The sequence below is a fragment of the Hypanus sabinus genome, unplaced genomic scaffold (genome assembly GCF_030144855.1).
Source record: "Hypanus sabinus isolate sHypSab1 unplaced genomic scaffold, sHypSab1.hap1 scaffold_867, whole genome shotgun sequence".
Lineage (NCBI taxonomy): Eukaryota > Metazoa > Chordata > Chondrichthyes > Myliobatiformes > Dasyatidae > Hypanus > Hypanus sabinus.
The window spans coordinates 143,954-165,052 of NW_026781719.1; the positions used below are offsets into that span (position 1 = coordinate 143,954).

General features: G+C 43.0%; 1 pseudogene; it reads right to left on the reverse strand.

The window, feature by feature from the left end:
* LOC132390343 (zinc finger protein 850-like) overlaps positions 1–20,825 on the reverse strand; it is a 30,587-nt pseudogene extending 9,762 nt beyond the window's left edge.
* Between the last annotated feature and the right edge of the window lie 274 nt (positions 20,826–21,099).

The window sequence follows — 21,099 nt, forward strand, 5'->3', positions numbered from 1 at the left end:
CTAAATTATGTTTAAAAAGTCAGATTTCCAAATATAACTCCACTTCTTCCACCTTGCAAATTCTCCAGCAATTTTTCATCACCAACAATGCACACAGGTATCACCAGTTTCTGTATTCTACATAAATATTTTCCCTGAAGTCTCCCCCAAGTGACTTACAGTGATGGTAAAGCCAATGAATATAAAGGGAAGGGCAGTAGTCTGTCTCATTTGTGATGTGAAAGTTACTTGTTGCCCAGGACAAAGGTGTTTGATATCATTATGTACCCAAAGAGAATGGGACAAAACATATTCTCACCGGTAGAAAAGTCCAGAACAAGAACACACACAAAATGCTGGAGGAATTCAGCAGGCCGGGCAGCATCTATGGAAAAGTGTACTAAAGCTGAGTTCATCCAGCAATTTGTGTTGCCAGCAATCCAGATGCAATCCAGCATCTGCAGATGTTCTCTTGTTTGTGATTGAGGAAAGAACAAAGGTGATTTTCTCAACTGGTGATGTAAAAGATTTTGTTCCCTTTCTCCGAGTTCCTGATCCTTGCATTTATATAGCTGGAGATCAGCTCTGTCTGAGAGATCCATCGGTTCCCATTCCCTCATCAGCCGGAAGCTCCCCGGGGCCCGTGTACGGATCGTGGGGCTGAGAGAGAGGAGATTGAGCAGGACTGTCCCGGGATTGCGGGTGAGGGTGTCCGGATTTCACAGGAATCGTCCCTCAGTCGCTGTTTATTTAAAAACGTAGAGGATCGCTCTTACCTGCACTCGGTATTTGCAAGGCCTTCTGTGCACTGTGCGCATGCGTGATACTTGGGGACGTCATCAACCCTGACGCTTGCGCATTTGTTCGGTGCTTCAGAGTAAGCGAAATTTTAAATGCACTGCCTTATGGTTAATCATCCTGCCATTAAAGATTTCTGCAGGCACTGTTTCAATATACATACCTCATTTTTTTCGTGTGTGTATAGAAAATTCTGCAGCTGTTTTAACGCAGAAAGCGGCTCCCATAAACAATATACTCAATATCAACGTGTATCATATGCCAAAGTAAAATGCAGTTATAAAACACAGGAGATTCTGCAGTTGCTGGGAATACAGCGACGCACACACACACAATGCTGGAGGAATTCTGTAGTTCAAGCAGCAACTAAGCAGCGTAGCACACAGCCTAAGCGTGCAGAAGCGGCGCGGCCTAAACGTTGTCCATTTATTCCTCTCCACATTTGCTTCCGGATCTGTTGATTTCCACCAGAGTTTTGCAGAAATTAACCACATTTCTTTAGGTCAACCAGTTTCCAAATGTTTCTGATCTTTCTTTTGTAGCCACATCCTGCTGGTTTGATTCCTCCTCCTCTCTCTGGAGCCCCAAAGCCCCGACTCAGGCTGGCAACACTTTGGTTTCTGACTCGAAGTTTCACTCGCTAGTCTGCTGTCAGAATTTAGTGGAGCATTGTGTTGCGAGACCGCAGATTCGTTCACTGTGAATGTCGCTTTAAGTGCCTGAGTGAGGCGGGACTGTGACGTCAGTCACACACTGCGGCAGCCTGAGAGAGAGAGAGAGAGAGAGAGGGAGAGAGAGAGAGAGAGAGAGAGAGAGAGAGAGAGAGAGAGAGAGAGAGAGAGAGAGAGAGAGAGCGAGAGAGAGAGAGAGAGAGAGAGAGAGAGAGAGAGAGAGAGAGAGAGAGGAGAGACAGACACATACACAGGCACAAGCTGTTGGACCTTCAGCTTGCCACTTCTAAGGTTGGAGCTCTTCCACGCCCAGAAGATCGGGTTGATCATCGGCACGCAGTGCACAACGGATGTGTGACTGTCACTTCGTATCATCCATATGTGTGGATTTGCTGGAGTATCCTGTGGTATCACTTTTGTGGGCCCCTACCTGGAATCCGAGTGTTCTGTGGTAACCACCTGGAAACGATATTCCTGTCACTGTCAGCTGGTGATATTTCTAAGTGGATTTCGGAACTAATCGACGGATAAGATAATTGGCGACTGTTATTTTGTTTACCCAGCGTGGAATGTGTGTGGAATTCTTCGTAATTGCTTTCTCTCTACATGATCGTGTGGATTTACAAATCTCTCCCCTCACTCACTTATTCTGTGGATTACTAAACTTTTCCACGTTACCATCTGGAGACATTAAGCATTGTTTCCCAAGCTTGATAGTTTGGGAGCTATATATACGCATTACACTGTTAACTTCTGTTCGTTTCGTTTAATCTTTTATATTTGGAGTAGATACTAATAAAGATAGTGGTTTTCACATCGAAACCAGACTCCATTAGTGATCTATTGCTGCTGGTACGTAACAATTGCAACAACCAAGCTGTCTGAGGCACAGTCCTTTAAAATTTGTGAAAATGACCCAAAACGTTGAAAAGAGCGGGGAAGAAGGAGTTTAACCAACTTCTTCCGGAGCCCTAAACAACGTCACAACCACAGTGAGCTCATCGTCTTGTTCAGCCCGGAGACAATCATGCAGGGAATTCATGCAGGTGTATAAGATGATGAGAGGCATTGGTCGTGTGGATAGTCAGAGGCTTTTTCCCAGTCTGAAACAGCTAACACGAGGGGGCATAGATTTAAGCTGCTTGGAAGTAGGTACAGAGGAGATGTCAGAGCTAATTTTTTTTAAGCAGAGTGGTGTGTGTGTGGAATGCACTGCCAGCGACGGTGGTAGAGGCGGATACAATAGGATCTTTTAAGAGACTCTTAGATAGGTACATGGAGCTTAGGAAAATAGGTGGCTATGCGGTAGGGTAATTCTAGGCTGTTTCTGGAGTAAATTACATGGTCGGCACAACATTCTGGGCCAAAGCATCGGTAATATGTTATAGATTTCTGTGATTTTATGAAATTCAAGGGAAATCTCCTATCCCACAGAGTGGTGACTAGTTGCAACCTGTAATCTCAGGGAGAGTGAAAGCGAAACGGCATATACTGATATGGAAATGAAACTTGGGCAGGGACCAGATGGGCCGAGTGGCCTTCCTAGTATACAGTGTGAGTGGGGGAGACAGTAAGTACCTGAGACGCGGGATTTGATACAGAACTGATTTACCTTTCACAGATCCACAATATTAAAAGCCAGTCTAGTTTAAGGCTAACATCAGCAGAACAGACTCCTCCAATACTCAGGGACCAGGGTTCAGTCCTGGGTACATGAGCAGCCGCAAGAACTGCAGAATCTGACAGTAACAGTCCCTCATGAACCTGCAGCTGCCTTCAGTCACCGTGATGGTTAAACATTTAACACGGAGCTGATTTGAACTTCCTCCCTGATGTAAAGTTGTTGGTGTTGCAGCAGCTGGGATGATTGAGTAAAACTCTTTGCTCACTCCGGACAGAAATGTGGCCTCTATTTATTGTGAACTCACCGGAGCATCACAAGGTGGGTTAAATGAATGAGTCTCTTCGCACACACGGAGCAGGTGAACGGCCGCTTCCCAGTGCGAAGCTATTGGTGTATCTGTGATGGCCAACTGAATCCCTTCCAAAATGAGAGCCGGTGAATGACGGCACAGTGCTCGGAACGTCATGGCGATGTATCCAATCAGATCACGGACATGGTCACGTGTTCGGGCTCTCCTTGTAGCGAGTGGGGCGCTGTCTTCTCCAGCATCTCCGTCTCCACATTCAAGGATCGGCGGCATTCAAGCGCTGGTGAACTGACAGATACAGCGGAACTAACGTGTTGTTGTGTTTGAAATTCCTATACACAAATCCTTTGCCTTTTCTACACTGTTAAAAGTTTACAAAGCACGTCAGTGGGTGAAGGACAACATTTCAACTCAAATAACTTTAGCGTCCATGGTGCCTTCGTATAAATAAAAACATTTTCACGGTTCAAAACAAGTTGGAGGAACAAGACTTCTAACTGGCGACAGTTCCGGCATCAGACACAACATCAAACTCTCCGCTTCCCTCTCTGTATCAAAATGGATCATTCCTCCCCTTCATCAGTCTGTGACTTGGCTCAGTCTGTCTGTCTCCTTCGCATTCTGAGCATGCGCCACACACCCACTGAGATCACATTTTATTTACACGGCTGTGACTAGAGACTTTCTGATTATTATGTCTGTAACGTTCTCCTTGTAACGTTCTCCTTCGCGTGTCACTGATAACGCCGAATTTAACGTCGAGATAAACCAGTTAATAAGAACCAGATCGCAGTAAGATTAACCATTTACTGTTCACTCTTCACATTAACATATGGTGAAAACTGTTGATAAAACAATACAAGATTGATACAGTATTTGTTCCTTCCTTAATATCTCATTTCAAGTGTAAATACTTGCAAAGGTGACTATAACTACATTACACTAAGGTGCAGTATACAGGGAGAGTTTACCTGCTCCATTGACTACTTTAAATACACTTCCATGCAAACTATCCGCGACTCTTTAACTAACGAAAGCATAAACATTATCTACCGTCGTTACTTCTAACAGGATCGGCATTAACATCTTAGTTCAATATATCGATTATCTATTAACTTACAGCATTGCTCTCACTGTGATTTCTCATGCCTGCAAACAACTTCTGCTCAGGTGAGCCTCGTGGTGAGCCCCCACCCTCGCGCTAATTTCAAACCGGTATTTTCCCACAAGACGCGGCGAAACCGGATGTGACGTCATCGCATGCCGATGTATTTTACATGCAATGAATACACTTTAAACACTTCTAATTCTAACTAGAAAATACTATTGAATGAATTACTAAGCGAAAATATTATAAACTAAAAAACTGTCGTAAAGACAGCACAATGTCCCTCCCGGCATTTGACGGTGGTAAACTCAGAGACAGCTATGGTATTGAACATCGGGTATAGGTGATTCGGCTTTTTCGTTGGAGATCGATAAACTGCCGGTAGTGTGTGTCTGGATGAGTGGATCGTTTTCAGACTGGAAGGAGGTAGCGTTTGGAGTACCCCAGAAAGCAGTCCCTGACCACAGTTGTTCACAGTTTAATATCCTGGCGGAGGCAGCGAGATGTGAGATGCCCCAGTCTGCTGGTGAGGCAGAAAGAGTGTTGGGGGAGGGGAGGCTATTCACATGCAATTTCGTAGCTTTGCAATCAGTACATAGTGCACTGTGGGGCTGCAGTGGCGGGTCCCAATCTGCTAAGTAGATTTGCTGACGGCACTACATTGATCGACCGAATCCGAAATAATAACGAGGCAGCCGACAGAGAAGAAATCATCACCCCGACACAGAGGTGTCAAGAAAACAACCTCTCCCTCATTGTGACAAAAACACAGGAGCTGGTTGTGGATTACAGGAGGAATGGAGACAGGAACCAAATTCAACATTTCCAAGTCTGTTATTGACACAAAATGCACATTTTAATATTGATCATGACACAATGTATTTTATACATTGCTAATGACATAAATCATATTTACAGATTGTTACTGACAGAGAATTGTATAATTTGTGTTCCGTGTGTTAACTGAATGTACTTGTCTGTGATGCTGCCACAAGTCAGTGTTTCTCTGTCCCTGTACCTTCCCGTACTTGTGCAATTGGCAATAAATTCAACAGGACCTGAGAAATCTCAGTGAGATTTGATTCGTGATGATCATCTTGGCAACTCGCTAATGTATGCGACAGTACACTGTTAAACACAAAACACTGAACATTGTCGATGATCGTATAATCGTATAATTGAATCGTATAAGAGAATCGTATAATTTGTGTTCCGTGTGTTATCTGAATGTACTTGCCTGTGATGCTACCACAAGTCAGTGTTTCTCTGTCCCTGTACCTTCCCGTACTTGAGCACTTGGCAATAAATTCAACAGGACCTGAGAAATCTCAGTGAGATTTGATTAGTGATGATCATCTTGGCAGCTCGGTAGGTCGAATGTATGAGACTGTACACTGTTAAATGCAAAACCCTGAACAGTGTCGATGATCAGAGGGATCTTAGACTCCAAGTTCATCGCTCCCTGAAAGAGACTGCACAGATTGATCGGGTGGTTAAGAAGGCAAATGACATGGTTGTCCTTATTAGTTGAAGCATTGAGTTCAAAAGTCGGGAAGTTGTGTTGCGGCTGTTACGAGCCTGCGGTCGTACTGTGACTGTTTCTTTAAGAGCGCCGGCGTGAGGAGGCGGGACTATGACGTCAGTCAGGCTGACAGCGCTGACCGTGGACTGAACCATAAGAGAGAGAGAGAGAGAGAGAGAGAGAGAGAGAGAGAGAGAGAGAGAGAGAGAGGGAGAGAGGGAGAGAGGGAGAGAGAGAGAGAGAGAGAGAGAGAGAGAGAGAGAGGGAGAGGGAGAGGGGGAGAGAGGGAGAGGGAGAGGGAGAGGGGGAGAGAGGGAGAGAGGGAGAGAGAGAGGGAAGAGGGAAGAGGGGAAGAGGGAGGGAGAGAGAGAGAGAGAGAGAGAGAGAGAGAAGAAAAGCTGATCGCTTCAGTTAGTCGCAGCAGATGCTTGGAACTCTCTTATGCCCACAAGAGTGGGTTGATCATCGGTACACGGAAACACAACGAATGTGTGTGGCTGTCACTTCGTATAATCCATAGGAGTGGATTGTGGAATATCTTGTGTTAACCCTTGCCTGGGAATGATGTGTGGTAACCCCTGGAAGACGGTATTCCTGTGACAGGTCACTTTCGCTGATAACTCGTCTGTGGACGGATTCAGTGGATAAGAACTTCGACGGTGGTTGTTTTGAAGTAACGGCCTTTTCTCTACGTTTCACCTTGGATTACAAATATCTCTTTCCCATCATTTATTCCGTGGATTACTGAACTTTCCTACTTTACCATCTCAAGACTCTGAGCATTGTTCCCTCACGCTCGATAGTCTGGGAGTTATATTTACACATATATGCACATAACACTGTTAACTTTCCTTTATTTCGTTAAGTTACTATATTATCAGTCGATACTACTAAAGATAATGGTTTTAACATCAAAACCAGACTCCACTGTGAACTCTATTGCTGCTGGTTCGTTTCTAAAAAGTTACAGTTCGTAACACAATTTTATAAAACTAGTTAGCCCACATCTGGAGTGTTTCATACAGTTCTGGTCGCCCCCATTCTCGGGAGGATGTCGGGGCTTTGGAGAAGGCGCAGAAGAGGTTTACCAGGACACTGCCTGGATTAGAGGGCATGAGCTATAACGAGAGGCTGGACAAACTTGTGTTGTTTTCTCCAGAGCGGCGCAGGCTGAGGTGAGACTGGATGGACGTTTATAAGATTACGAGAGGAATAGATAGAGTGGACAGACGATATATTTTCCCTGGGTGTTGAAATGTCTAATCCAGTTAAGGTGAGTGGAGATGTGAGCGGCGTTTGCGTCTTTCCACAGAGTAGTGGGTAAACGGACATCTGTCTGGGGGTGAGAGACCAAAGCGGCCATGTGATCGCGTTTCCTGTTCACGTTTCTCTGCAGATCTGCAGCATCTGCGGGTCACTGCTCTACCTATACGTGTAGCTTCATCTTTCCCCGTTCAGACAAGGCAGTGAGATCCGGATCTGTCACGTCCTCTCGTTGTGGTGGACAATATGGTTTTTTTCGGCAATATTTTCAGCATGTTTCATTCCACTGTTTTTACCTGCTGAAGTGCTGCCGATGTTTCTGGGTGTCTGACCCACTTATGTGAGAATTTAGCTTTTTATAATTATCTGAGCTTCTCATAAATGTGTGCAGTTCAGTTAAGCTTCACTCCACTACTTCCAAAGCAACAACCCAGTCAGTCAAATAGTTCCACACAATTAAAATAGTTTATTACATCTTTTTTTGATTTTGTACTATTTATATAATTTAACAATGTGATAGTTATATTCTTATATTAAATCACAATTGTTAAAATCTATGGTTAAAAATTAGGTTCTACTTCTGAACGTATTTCATGATATATGCCGGTGCTATTAAACCTGATTCTGATATTAATATGGGAGAACCACCACTAGTCACCTGATCCCACTTACAGCAGATCGTAATGAGAGATTAAAGCCTTTTCTATTTATTTGCGTTCCTCAGAAAGAGAACTGTTCAGTTTCCTTCTGTGGTTCCAGAGCAGAAGCTCAGTCTGTCTAATATTTGCACACAATTAAAATGGGGAATTTTATTATCATCATGTACTGAACGACAGTTCAAATCTTCCCTGACGTACCATCCACACAGATCGATACATTACAACGGTACATCGAGCTGATATACGATAAAACAATAACTGTAACAAAGCATTATTGCTGCAGAGAAAGTGCAGTGGAGATAGACATATGGTGCAGGGTCACGTCGAGTTACATTGTGAGGTCGAGTCCATTTTATCATTCATTTGGCTTATAACTGCAGACAGGAAGCCGTCCTTGAGCCGGGTGGTTCGCTTTAAGGCTTTTGTATCTCTTCCCCGATGGGGGAGCGGGTTTGCAGGAAGAATGTACAGGTTATGAGGTTCTTTGTGTACATGCCCTGCTTTTCTGAGGGAGAGGAAGTGTACGGAGAGTCCATGGAGGGGAAGCTTGTTTCTCTGATGTTCTCTGCTCTCCAAAGTTCTCTGCAGTTCCTTGCAGTCATGGGCAGAGCAGTAGCCATACAAAGGCGTGAAGTATCGACAAGAAGCTCAGAGACATCGGCCTTCACCCTGCCTTGTGTAGCTGGATCCTGGACTTCCTGTCAGATCGCCGGCAGGTGGTAAGAGTGAGCTCCATCTCCTGTCTCTCTGACCCTCAGAACACATAACCCACAGGGTTGTCTCTTTGGCCCTCTCCTTTACTCTCTGTGCACCTATAACACTGTGTTGCCACCCACAGCTCCAATCTGCTAATGAAATTGGCTGACAGCACTACATTGATTGGCCTAACCTCAAATAATAACTTTCAATCGATCAAATGCCTCCCGACAAGGTTCAGTCCAAACATACTTTTCACGCTACTTCAGGAGATTGGTCAGAGAAAGAGCGATAGCAGCAAAGTTCTTACGAAAATATCCATCCATTCCCAGAAACCTTCTAAGAGCCTTCTTATCAGTCAGAATAGGAACTTGAGAAATTGCCTGGACTTTTGCCCGAACAGGAGCCAACTTGCTTTGACCAACAACATAGCCAAGACAGGTCACAGTGGCATGGCCAAATTCACTCTTAGCTAACTGTAAGGTCGTCCTGAGAAAGCCTGTCAAACGGCTTCTCTACTGCAGAGATATGCTTTTCCCAAGTGTCACTCCCTGTGGCTAAGTCATCAATATAGGCATCTGTGTGTTCTAACCCTGGAATTACAGAATCAATCATTCTCTGGAATGATCCTGGACCATTTTTCCTTCCAAAAGAGAAAACATTGTGTTCATACAACCCAGAAGGTGTCACAAATGCAGAAATTTCTCTACCTCTGTCCGTCAATGGATCACACCAATACCCTTTCAACAGATCAATCTTTGTAAGAAATTTAGCTTTTCCAGACTTATTGATGCAATCATCCTCCCTAGGGATAGGAGAGGATTCTGTTTTTGTTACTGCATTTACCTTCCCATAATCAGTGCAAAATCTAACACCACCATCAGGTTAAGGCACAATAACGCAGGGTGAGCTCCAATCTGATGCCAAAGGACTAATAATACCATTTTCATCATATATTCAATTCCTTGCTCAGCCAATTTACACTTTTCGACGTTCATGCAATATGGGTGTTGTTTAATCGGTTTGGCTTGACCAATATCTACATCATGTACTGCGACTGTGGTTTGCTTGGGAACATCGTGAAATAAATCTTTAAACATCAGGATTACTTCCTTCAGCTGTTGTTGTTGCTTTGGCTGCAGATGAGCCAACTCGTTAGCAATGTTTTCTGGAACAACCGAGTTCATTAGCCTAACTGGGACCATGTTTGGCTTGTGAAAATTCTCAGACGAGTCGATTGTTTCATTCTCAATATGTTTTGACAACAACACTCACAGACGGTGCCTGCTTGTCAAAATATGGCTTTATTATATTTATGTGTACCACCTGTGTTAGTTTACGTTGGTCGGGTGTTTTAATAGCATTATTCAGATCATTAATTTAAGAGACTATTTCAAGCACCTTATCTCCCATCTGGTATTTTCTTTCTCAAGCCCACTTATCAAACCAACACTTCATTTTGTTTTGAGAGATCTTTAAGTTTTGTCTCACTAAACTACAGACTTGGTGTAATTTATTCTTGAACTTCTAAACAGAGTCTAACAAGTTAACATGTACATCCCCATCAATCCACTGTTCCTTTAACAAGGACAAAGTTCCCCTCACTATAAATTTTTAAAAGGGTTCACCGAATGCAGTTATAGGGCAGAGTGGGGCCACTGGGGTGACCTGATTCGGTTTACCCACAACTTGACAAGTGCGACAGCTTCTGCAAAAGGTCACAACATCTTTCCTCAAATTAGGCCAGTAGAATTATTACATAACTGTTTACAGTTTTATTCACTCCAAAATGTCGACCTAATGGCATACTGTGGGCCAAAGTTAAAATTTCAGCCATATAACTTTAGGAACTACAACTTGGTGAACAATTTCCCATTCCTCACTCGCTGGTATAGCAGGTGGCCTCCACTTCCTCATTGACACTTCATCATGAGATAATACCCTACTGGCACATTCTTAATCTCATCATCTGAGAGGGCTGTTTCTTTTAAAGCTTCAATCTCAGGGTCTCGGTTCTGTTCTGCTATAAACTCCTTCCCAGACAGGGATAAATCTTTCTCATCAGACTTACGACTGAATCCTGTTGAAACAATGAAGGCAGAAATTCCCTGACAAGTCATCATAACCTGAATCCCGATTTTGGCTATCATGGGTATCAGAATCATGCTGCACAGATTCGTCTGCGTCGGCATACTTTGAGTTCCTGCGCAGGAAGGATAAATGTTAAAATCCATCTGTGGGTCATCAGCGGTTGTCTTAGTTGTCAACAGCGCTGCAGGAACAATTTTAGGTCATTCCCTAACAGCAAACTAACATCTTCCAATGGTAAAATGGAGTATAATCCAATTTTAACAGGTCCCAAAAGCAACCCTGACAGTAAATTTACCTTGTACAATGGCACAGAAACCATGCTACCCCCAAAGCCTTTAATAAGATTTACTTCATCAGTGTTCGTCTCATCACCAAACTTTAGAATGCTGTCTAATATAAGTGACTGAGAATCCCCAGTAACTCGAAGAATTTTTGGTAGTTGGGTTGACCCTTCCTTTACTAATACAAACCCATTTGACATAAAATGATCAAAAGCCTTCTTAATTCAGTCAGAGTTCTCAGTCCATAACTGAGCCTCAACAGAATGTTCAGAACCCTGTGGGTTTATAGGTGCGTCAACAAACTGAACACCGGCATTTGGGACTGGCTTCTTTTCATTTTTCTTATTCAGGATAGAATAATTAGCCATCACATGACCAGCTTTCTTACAATAGTAACAAGCAAGACCAGAATATTTCTCTTTCAACTGCTTCCCTTCATCCTTACTCTTGTCACTCGTCCCAGCTGTAATTTCTGGTTTACCCTGGTGATCTCTGGCACTCTTTTGGAAGCTCTTATTTGGGATAATCTTAACCTTATGAGTAAAAGCAAACTCATCTGCTATTCTATCAGACTCCTGCAAAGTGGCAGTATCCTTTTCATCTAAATATGTCTTTATGTCGTCAGGAGCACACCTTTTGAATTCTTCAATTAAAACTAACTCTTTCAAGCTATTAAAATCATCATATACTTATCATCATCATCATATATGTGCACCAGCGATCAAAACACACAGACTTCTCATAAGCAAATTACATATGTCCGGTTCACAGATTTCCACAAATTTCAAAACTTTTGCCTGTATGATTCTGGGACCAACTCGTAAGCTTTGAGCACAGCCTGTTTCACTATGTTACAATCAGCTGCTTCATCAACTGTCAAAGCAGAATAGGCTTGCTAAGCCTCCCCCTTTGTAAGAGAACCAACCCTCTTTTGGCCACTTTAAATTCTAAGCAACCTTCTCAAAATGCTGGAAATATTTATCAACCTCTTTCTGATCAAATTGTGGTACCAATTTAATTTCCTGACTAGCCTCAAACTTATCACCAGAGTCTAACGCTAGACCCCTTTGCTGAAACCACTGTATCTTTTCCAGCTCGAATAGCCTCTGTCTTTCTGCTTCCTCCTTCTGTTTTTCTGCCTCCTCTCTGATTTTCTGCCTCTCTAGCCTCAAATTGCCTCTGCCTTTCCGAAGCCTCCATCTTTAATTTTTCTAACTTGTCCTGGAGCTCAAGCTCACTAGGTTTACTTCCAGGAAACACGTCCAACTCCTCCACTTTAAACACACCCTCAAATACATAATGTTCAGCTATTACCCTCTGCATCTGTTCCCTCCTCATTGTCAATTTCAACATAGCAAGTTTTAACCTTCTAGCAAGACTCAACAACTCAATCCGTCTGCCATCCTCTAATGCCTCAGAGGTTCCCGCTTCCAAACAATAATCAGCATCCGCTGCTGATTTTCTACACACAAATATATCAAAAGGGACTTCCCCAATGAAATCGATAATTAATGACTACGCCCCCATAGCTGTTCATATCCCAGATGCAGGCCCCAATTTTGTTATGAATCGTAAAGCTTTAGAAACGAATCAGCACCAATAGACTACACCTGGAACAACACACACAAAATACTGGTGGAACACAGCAGGCCAGGCAGCATCTATAAGGAGAAGCATAGTCGACGTTTCAGGCCGAGACCCTTCATCAGGACTGCCTGAGACTGCCTGACAAAGGGTCTCAGCCTGAAACGTTGACAGTGCTTCTCCTTATAGATGCTCCCTGGCCTGCTGTGCTCCACCAGCATTTTGTGTGTGTTTGACTTCCAAGCATCTGCAGATTTCCTCGTGGAGACTACACCAGGAGTCTGTTTTTGATCTTAAAACTATCTTTATTAGAATCGACTTATAATATAGTAACTTAAGCAAGATAAACAAAAGTTAACAGTGTTCTGTGTATATATGTGTGTAAATATAAATCCAAAACTATTGAGCTTGGGGGGAACAAGGCTTGGAGTCTTGAGATGGTAAAGTATGAAAGTTCAGTTCAACCACAGAATAGGTGATGAGAGAGATATATGTAATCCAGGGTAAATGTCGAGAGAAGGCAATTATGTCGAATTCCACAGGTTCCATGGTGGTAAAACAAGAGAACAGTCACTGTAGATATTATCTGTCATCCTTCCAAATCCACATAATAATTATCACCCAAAGTGACTTGTCACAAGGCGTATCGTCTTCAAGTGAATTACCACACCACACCCAGGCAAGGGTTAACACATCGGTGGTCTTCACATGATACCCCAAATCAGATCCACTCCTATGGATCAAACGAGGTGACAACCACACAGACGATGTATGATGAATCGATAATTAACCCATACTTGCGGGCATAGGAAAATTCCAAACAGTGACCCTTGGCACCTATTTCCCTTGTATCGATCTTTCCATTTTTCCTCCTTCATCTCCGTCTGACTCTGAGTGTCTGTGTCCTCAGTTAAAACTAAACAAGCTGTGAGTGATGTAAACAAGCTGCAAGTCAGACTGATTAAACTTCCTAATCTCTCTCTCTTAAAATGACAGTCCACAGCAAACAAAACCTAGGGATTCATAACAACTGACTGGTGTGCCAGTAGTTGGAATGACTGAGTGAATCCTATCCCACATTCTCAGCAGGTAAATGGCTCCTCTCCAGTGTGAACTCGCTGATGTCTCTGTAGTGTGGAAGAGTGAGTGAATCTCTTCCCACATTCTGAGCAGGTGAATGGCCTCTCTCCAGTGTGAACTCGCTGATGTTCCAGCAATCTGGATGAGTTATTGAATCTCTTCCCACAGACTAAGCAGATGAACGGCTTCTCCCCAGTGTGAACTCGCTGATGTACCAGTAATCTGGATGACTCAGTGAATCTCTTCCCACAGACTAAGCAGATGAACGGCTTCTCCCCAGTGTGAACTGACTGGTGTCTCTGCAGGGAGCGTGAGTGACTGAACCTCTTCCCACATTCTGAGCAGGGGAATGGCTTCTCTCCAGTGTGAACTGGCAGATGACTCTGCAGGTGGGATGACTGAGTGAATCTCTTCCCGCATTCTGAACAGATGAACGGTTTCTGCCCAGTGTGAACTCGCTGATGTCTCAGTTGGCTGGATAAAGCACTGAATCCTTTCCCACATTCTGAGCAGGTGAATGGCTTCTCCCCAGTGTGAACTCGCTGATGTACCAGTAGGTTGGATAACTCACTGAATCCTTTACCACATTCTGAGCATGTGAATGGCTTCTCCCCAGTGTGAACTCGCTGATGATTCTGTAGTTGGGATGACCGAGTGAATCCCTTCGCACAGACTGAGCAGGTGAATGGCTTCTCCCCAGAGTGAACTCGCTGATGTACCAGTAGGTTGGATAACTCACTGAATCCTTTCCCACATTCTGAGCAGGTGAATGGCTTCTCCCCAGTGTGAACTCGCTGATGTACCAGTAGGTTGGATGACCGAGTGAATCTCTTCCCACAGACTGAACAGGTGAACGGCCTCTCCCCAGTGTGAACTCGCTGATGTCTCCGTAGGTTGGATGCCTGAGTGAATCTCTTCCCACAGACTGAGCAGGTGAAGCGCCTCTCTCCAGTGTGAACTCGCTGGGGACTCCGTAGGTTGGATGACTGAGTGAATCTCTTCTCACATTCTGAACAGGTGAACGGCCTCTCCCCAGTGTGAACTCGCTGGGGACTCCGTAGGTTGGATGACTGAGTGAATCCCTTTCCACAGACTGAACAGGTGAATGGCTTCTCCCCAGTGTGAACTCGCTGGTGAGCCATAAGGTCAAATGACTGAGTGAATCTTTTCCCAGAAATTCAGCAGATCACCAGCCTCTACCAGGTGTGGTGTGAACTGACTGGTGTGTCCACAGGTCCAACTGAATCCTTTCTCACACACAGAACAGATGAATGGCCTTGCCCAGTGTGAACTTGCTGATGTACCTTCAATTGTGATAATTGAGTGAATCTATTCCCACTGTCTGAGAAGGTGAACAGCCTTTCTCCTGTGTAAGATGACTGGCTTGCTATTTGGTCAAATGATCAATTGAATCCCTCTCCACAGTCTGAGCAGGAAGGATAGTCGATTGAATCCCTCGCTCCACTTCTTAAATATCCAGACAGAGACAGCAAAACTGGCGTTTTCTGTTTGAGATCCCCGGCGACAAATTCCTTCTCGTTTTTAACCTGTGAAAAGATTTACAAAATCCATCAATGGGTTTAGGACAACATTTCCGATGAGATTACTTGAGTTGCCAAGGTTTGATCTGGTATCACACTGTTACAGTGAGGTTCTACCCAAGTTGGAGAGAGAAATCACCTCCTGACTGGGCAGAGTGCTGGTATCTGGAAGACCATCAAACTCTCCGATGCTCTTCCTGTCTCTATAAGAATGGGGCATTTCTGCCATCTCCAATCTGTGACCTGGCTCAGTTTGACTCTCTCCATTGGTATTATTCCCTGTTCCTGCTGAGCTGTATGGGTGCCTGGCCCCACAGTAACTGAAACAGTCTCACGCAAATTGTCTTTGTGGATGTGCATCTGGGAATTCTTTTATGTCTTATTAACTTAAAGTGCTACAGCTTTAACACCATATAAAAAAATTCCTGCTGAGATGACTGGTTGGTCCGCACAGCTGGTAAAAGGGGTTAGAGTGAATTTTTGTAATATTTCAAGTTCTTGTAGAAAAGTACAACACAGAAACAGGTCCTTTGGGCCATCTGGTCTTGTGCTGAACTATTTAAATTGCCCCTCCCACACTCCTACAATCCAGGTACCTACACAAACTTCCTAAATGTTGAAATCGAGCTCGCGTGCACCACTTGTGCTGGCTGCTCATTCCAAACCTAGATGACCATCTGTGTGCAGAAGTTTCCCCTCATGTTCCCCTTAACATTTCACCTTTCACCCTTAACCCCTGGCCACTGGTTGAAGTCCTACCCAATCTCAGTGGAGAAAGCCAGCTTGCATTTACACTATCTATGCCCCTCTACCACAATCAAATCTCACCTCAATCTTCTACATTCCAAAGAATAAAGTCCTGACCTGTTCAATCTTTCCTTATAACCCAAGTCCTCCAAACTTGACAACAGCCTTGTGAATTTTCTCTGAAATCTTTGAATCTCTTTTAAATCTTTCCTGTCAGTAGGTGACCAAAACATCACACAATACTCCAAATTAGGCCTCTTTTACAAGTCAACATAATATCCATCTATTGTCAGGATTTGGTTCACGAAAGCCAATGGGCTAAAATCTTTCTTTCCGTCACTATCTAACTGTGATACCACTTTCAGTGAATTAAGGACTTGTATTCCCAGGTCCCTTTCTTCTACAACACTCCTCCGTGCCCGACCAGTCACTGTGAAAGACCTCCCTTGGTAGGTCAAACCAAAGTGCAACAGCTCACACTGGTCTGAATTAAATTCCATTTTCCATTTCTCAAACCATTTTCCCAGGGGGTCCAGATTGCACTGCAAGCCATGATAGTCTTCCTCGCTGTCCACTACACCACCAGTCTTGGTGGTCATAAATCTGCTAATCCAGTTAACCACACTATCATCCAGATTACTGATATAGATGACAAACCACAACAGATCTAGCACTGATCCCTGTGGCAACCACTAGTCACAGGCCTCCAGTCAGAGAGGCAACCATCTGCTATCACACTCTGGCTTCTGCCAAAGACAGTGTCTCATCCAATTTACTATCTCATCTAGAATGCTGAGTGACTGAACCTTCTTGACCAACCTCCCATATGAGACTGTGTCAAGTGCCTTGCTAACGTCCATGTAGACATGTTGTGCCAACCCATATAAACCTTAAAAAAAAGAACTAAACCCACACTACCCCGTAACCCTCCATTTTTCTTTCATCCATGTGCCTGTCCAAGAGGATGTTAAATTCCCCTAATGGTTTAGCCTCCACCACCATCCCTGGCAAGTCATTCCAGTCACTCACAACCCTCTGTGTAAAAAAAAACTTACCCCTGATGTCTCCCCTAAACTTCCCTCCCTTAATTTTATACATATGCCCTCTGGTGTTTGCTGTTGGTGCCCTGGGAAACGGGTACTGACTATCCACCCTGTCTATGCCTCTCGTAATCTTTTAGCCCTCTATCAAGTTCTAGACCAGGCATGGGCAAACTACGGCCTGCGGGCCATATGCGGCCCGTTAAGCTTTTTAATCCGGCCCGCAGAACTTGATGAAATTATATTAATAAACCTTGTTAATGTCTTTTCCCCGCAATTCTGGTGTTTTCCCAATAGATGACGCACTCTATATACATTGACCTTTGTTGAGGTGCAGCGTATTACTCCACATTTGCGCTTTACTCTTTGTTCGGCTCGACCTATTTGTGTGAACAGGCGTTCAGCGTCATGAACATCAACAAAGCCAGCCACAGATCCAAGTTAACTGACCAACCCCTCATATCCATCCTGAGAATCGCCACAACAAAACTAAATCCAGACTTTGATGCGCTAACTAAAAAGGGAGACCAACAACACTGTTCCCACTGAAATTAAAAATAAGTTTCTTCGTTGTGTTATGTAAAAAATGCATTTGAAAATATTTTTTTCAATAAGCCTTACATGTTACATGTCATTCCTGTTAAGTGATGGACACGAGTAGTACGCAGGTGCACGTACGTTCTCAAAATAAAAAATGCACTCCAGATCAATAACGCGCTCCGCATACTGGCACGCTGGCATTGTTCTGTCTTTGTGCTGGTCGTTGTTGAGTTTTGGCACAGTGGACAATTGAATAAGAAGGAATAGGACAAGCAGACCTGCATCTCCTACCGGTTTTGAAATAAAGACAGTCAGGAGGAGAGTGATGATGATAATACCTTGAAGGATACAGAATTTTCAGTGCTTTAAAATAATAACTGTTACTATTTAAAAAAGCTGTATTTTATTCATTTAATTTTCAGTGTTTTAAAAGTCATTTCAATAAATAGCTAAATACCATGGGACTTCAAAGACAGATATTTTGTTGTAATGCATTTGTTCATTTTCAATTGAAATTAAAGCACATGTCTTCTACATATCCCATGATATTTTATTTTCTCTTATGAGGTGTATTACCAAAACACTCCGTCCATCTGCTCCTGGTCTGGCCCCCCTGTCAAATTTTAGAACCCTTTGTGGCCCACAAGTCAAAAAGTTTGCCCACCCTTGTTCTAGACCTTTCATATTATTTCACATTTCATAAAGATTGAAACAGAATAGGCTGAAACACACTGTTCAAAAGTGCTGGCGTTCAATCCACTTGGTGCATTGACTCATTACATTTTTTGGGTGTATGTTTGTCAGAAACACATCCAACAGATTTCCCATCAGAAGTGCAGGAAAATTCTGGACCTGATTTCAAATGAACCACTGAGCACTCTGAAAAAAAGGTGCGGCAGAGGCCGATTTCTCCCTTGTGCTTTTATTTTTAGTGTGAACTATGTAACATTGATGGTGATTAATGATCATTACTTTCAGGCGACAGCCCTCCAAACATGTGACGAACCACAGTAAAACTTAGTGAACCTGCCATGGTTGGGTCTTGGGTGTCGGACCAGCAGATTTTCTGTATTATTAGATGTTCTCTTATTAATACATCATACCTCACTTCCAAATCACTGTTTTCAGACATCACATTACAGAATGATGTGTTCCACATAACCTCCAAGTTTAAAAGAAGCTCAGAAAATAAGGTCAAAGTAAGTTTCAAAGGCATCTGGGAAACAGAAACGTGCAAGTTTAAAGGGAGCAGAGATACCTGACTGACCTGCATGAGGTGTTGAGCTACCTAAAATGCATTCTTGAACGTATAGTGTAGATTTAAAGCATTAATTGGATTTAAATTATTTCATTAAATTAACATTATCTTGGATCTCTTAATCCTAATTCACAAGTTTAACGTAGGATTAACCCTTCTGCATTTGGATAACTACAATCTTTGTTCTTTTCTTTTGAAAAATGCAGTCACATGATAACACTATTCAAACTTCAGACCAAAAGTCTTTTTTTTCCCCACTTCTATTTTTTCCCAGGAAAAAAATACTATAAACTTTTTGCTATTTAAAATTGGTAACATTTGTCAATTCATGCTGTTGTTTAAAATTAAATTGCTTAACTTCCTGAAGCAAACTTGTAAGTTCACGAGCTAATAAAGAATTGAACAAAGAGGATTGTATATTTTACACACAAAGCAGCATAATGTCAATGCTCCTACATCATAAATTGGGAGACGAATGTACACATCCCAACCTTATTAGGTATTTGTACTCAATTTTTCCCACAGATGGTGAACTGCTAATCTTGGCTGGTTCATCAGGCATAGCATGGAGTAGATTTGAAGGGAGGTGGGGTGGTTTCTGTATTTGCGGCAGTGCTGGGAGGAAAAATCAGCATGAATGATGAATGTCTTTAATGTCCCTTCCTATAAAATACTCTACAAATGTTTCACACTTATTTGACCTTGAGCTTTTTTTTTCAAACATTAATACACTTTAGTCAGGATTACTTAGAATTTCAACATCTCTTTTCCAGCGAAAATAATAAGTGGGAAGGGGTATAATTTAAAGATCCTATATATTCAATTTAATCTACCCCATTCTAATGAGATGTTTATTCAGTTATTCATGCTATTGACAAGGCTCCGAATAAACCAAATGAGGACCAATAGGTGTGGTCCATTCTTACAACCAGTTCAATGGCATAATTTTAAACTCACTTCTCCACGTCTTCACATTTAGGAGCAGAATCACAAGAAGACGTGGCAAATGACCAGGGAAAGCTTCACACAGAATCACAGAACAATTTTATAAAATTATTGTTGGCATGAAAGGAGATCATCAACCAGAACTATCCTCTCAATTCCAATCCTTTTCTCTTGCTCTGCATCACTCAAAAATTCCCTCTCATTTCCTTTCCAATTCTATTTGAAAGTACCATCTTAGTCTTTGACAGTACTGTCCTGTGGATATCCAGTAACTGTGCTCTGGAAGTCCAATCCACAGTAGAATCTTTGCTAATCTACAATGCTAGCAATGCACCTCACCATACTTTATGTCCAGTAATTTAACCAAGATTCCGATTTTCTAATCACAGAAAAGACTAAGTATTGATTTAAAACAAAGGCTAAGGTTTAAACTTTCATCTTATGCTGGATCATCTAATGTTATACTGCTTTTCCATTTATATAATATAGATAGATGGATAGATAGATAGCTAGATAGATAGATAAATAAATAAATAAATAAGGAATGACAGATAAGGTTGTGGCCTAAGGTAGAAGGAGTCAATTTTAGAAAATCTAGCACATCTATTTTTCAACATAGTCCACTCCTACATTTACACACTTAGTCCAGCGGTCGTGTAACATACGAATCTTGGACCTCCAGAAAGTGTCCACAGATGGGTGATGTAAAAGATTTTGTTCCCTTTCTCCGAGTTCCTAATCCTTGCATTTAGATAGCTGGAGCTCAGCTCTGTCTGAGAGATCCATCGGTTCCCATTCCCTCAGCGGCCGGGAGCTCCCCGGGGCCCGTGTACGGATCGTGGGGCTGAGAGAGAGGGAAGAGGGCAGGACTGTCCCGGGGTTGCTGCCCACGGTCTCTGAAATTCAGAGGAATTATCCCGAAGTCGGTGTTTAAGATAAAAACACGGAGAATCGCTCTTACCTGCAACCGACATTTTCAAGGCCTCGTGTGCTGCGCGCATGCGTGATACTCGGGGACGTCGTCAGCCTGACGCCTGCGCAGTTCATCAGCGCTTCAGTGCCTGATAAGAATTATTCTGGCAGGGCCTTTTGGGTAATACCGGTGCCATTAAACAGTTCTTGAAGCACCGATTCAATATCCATATCTCATTTTTTTTTCGGGTATATAGAAAAAATCTGAAGCATTTTTAACGCAGGAAGCGGCTCACATAAACAATGTATTCAATATCCACGTGTATCTAATGCCAATGTAAAATGCAAGTATAAAACACAGGAGATTCTGCAGTGGCTGGACATACAGAGACGCACACACACAAAATGCTGGGGGAGCTCTGCAGTTCAGGTAGTAACTAAGCAGTGGAGTCC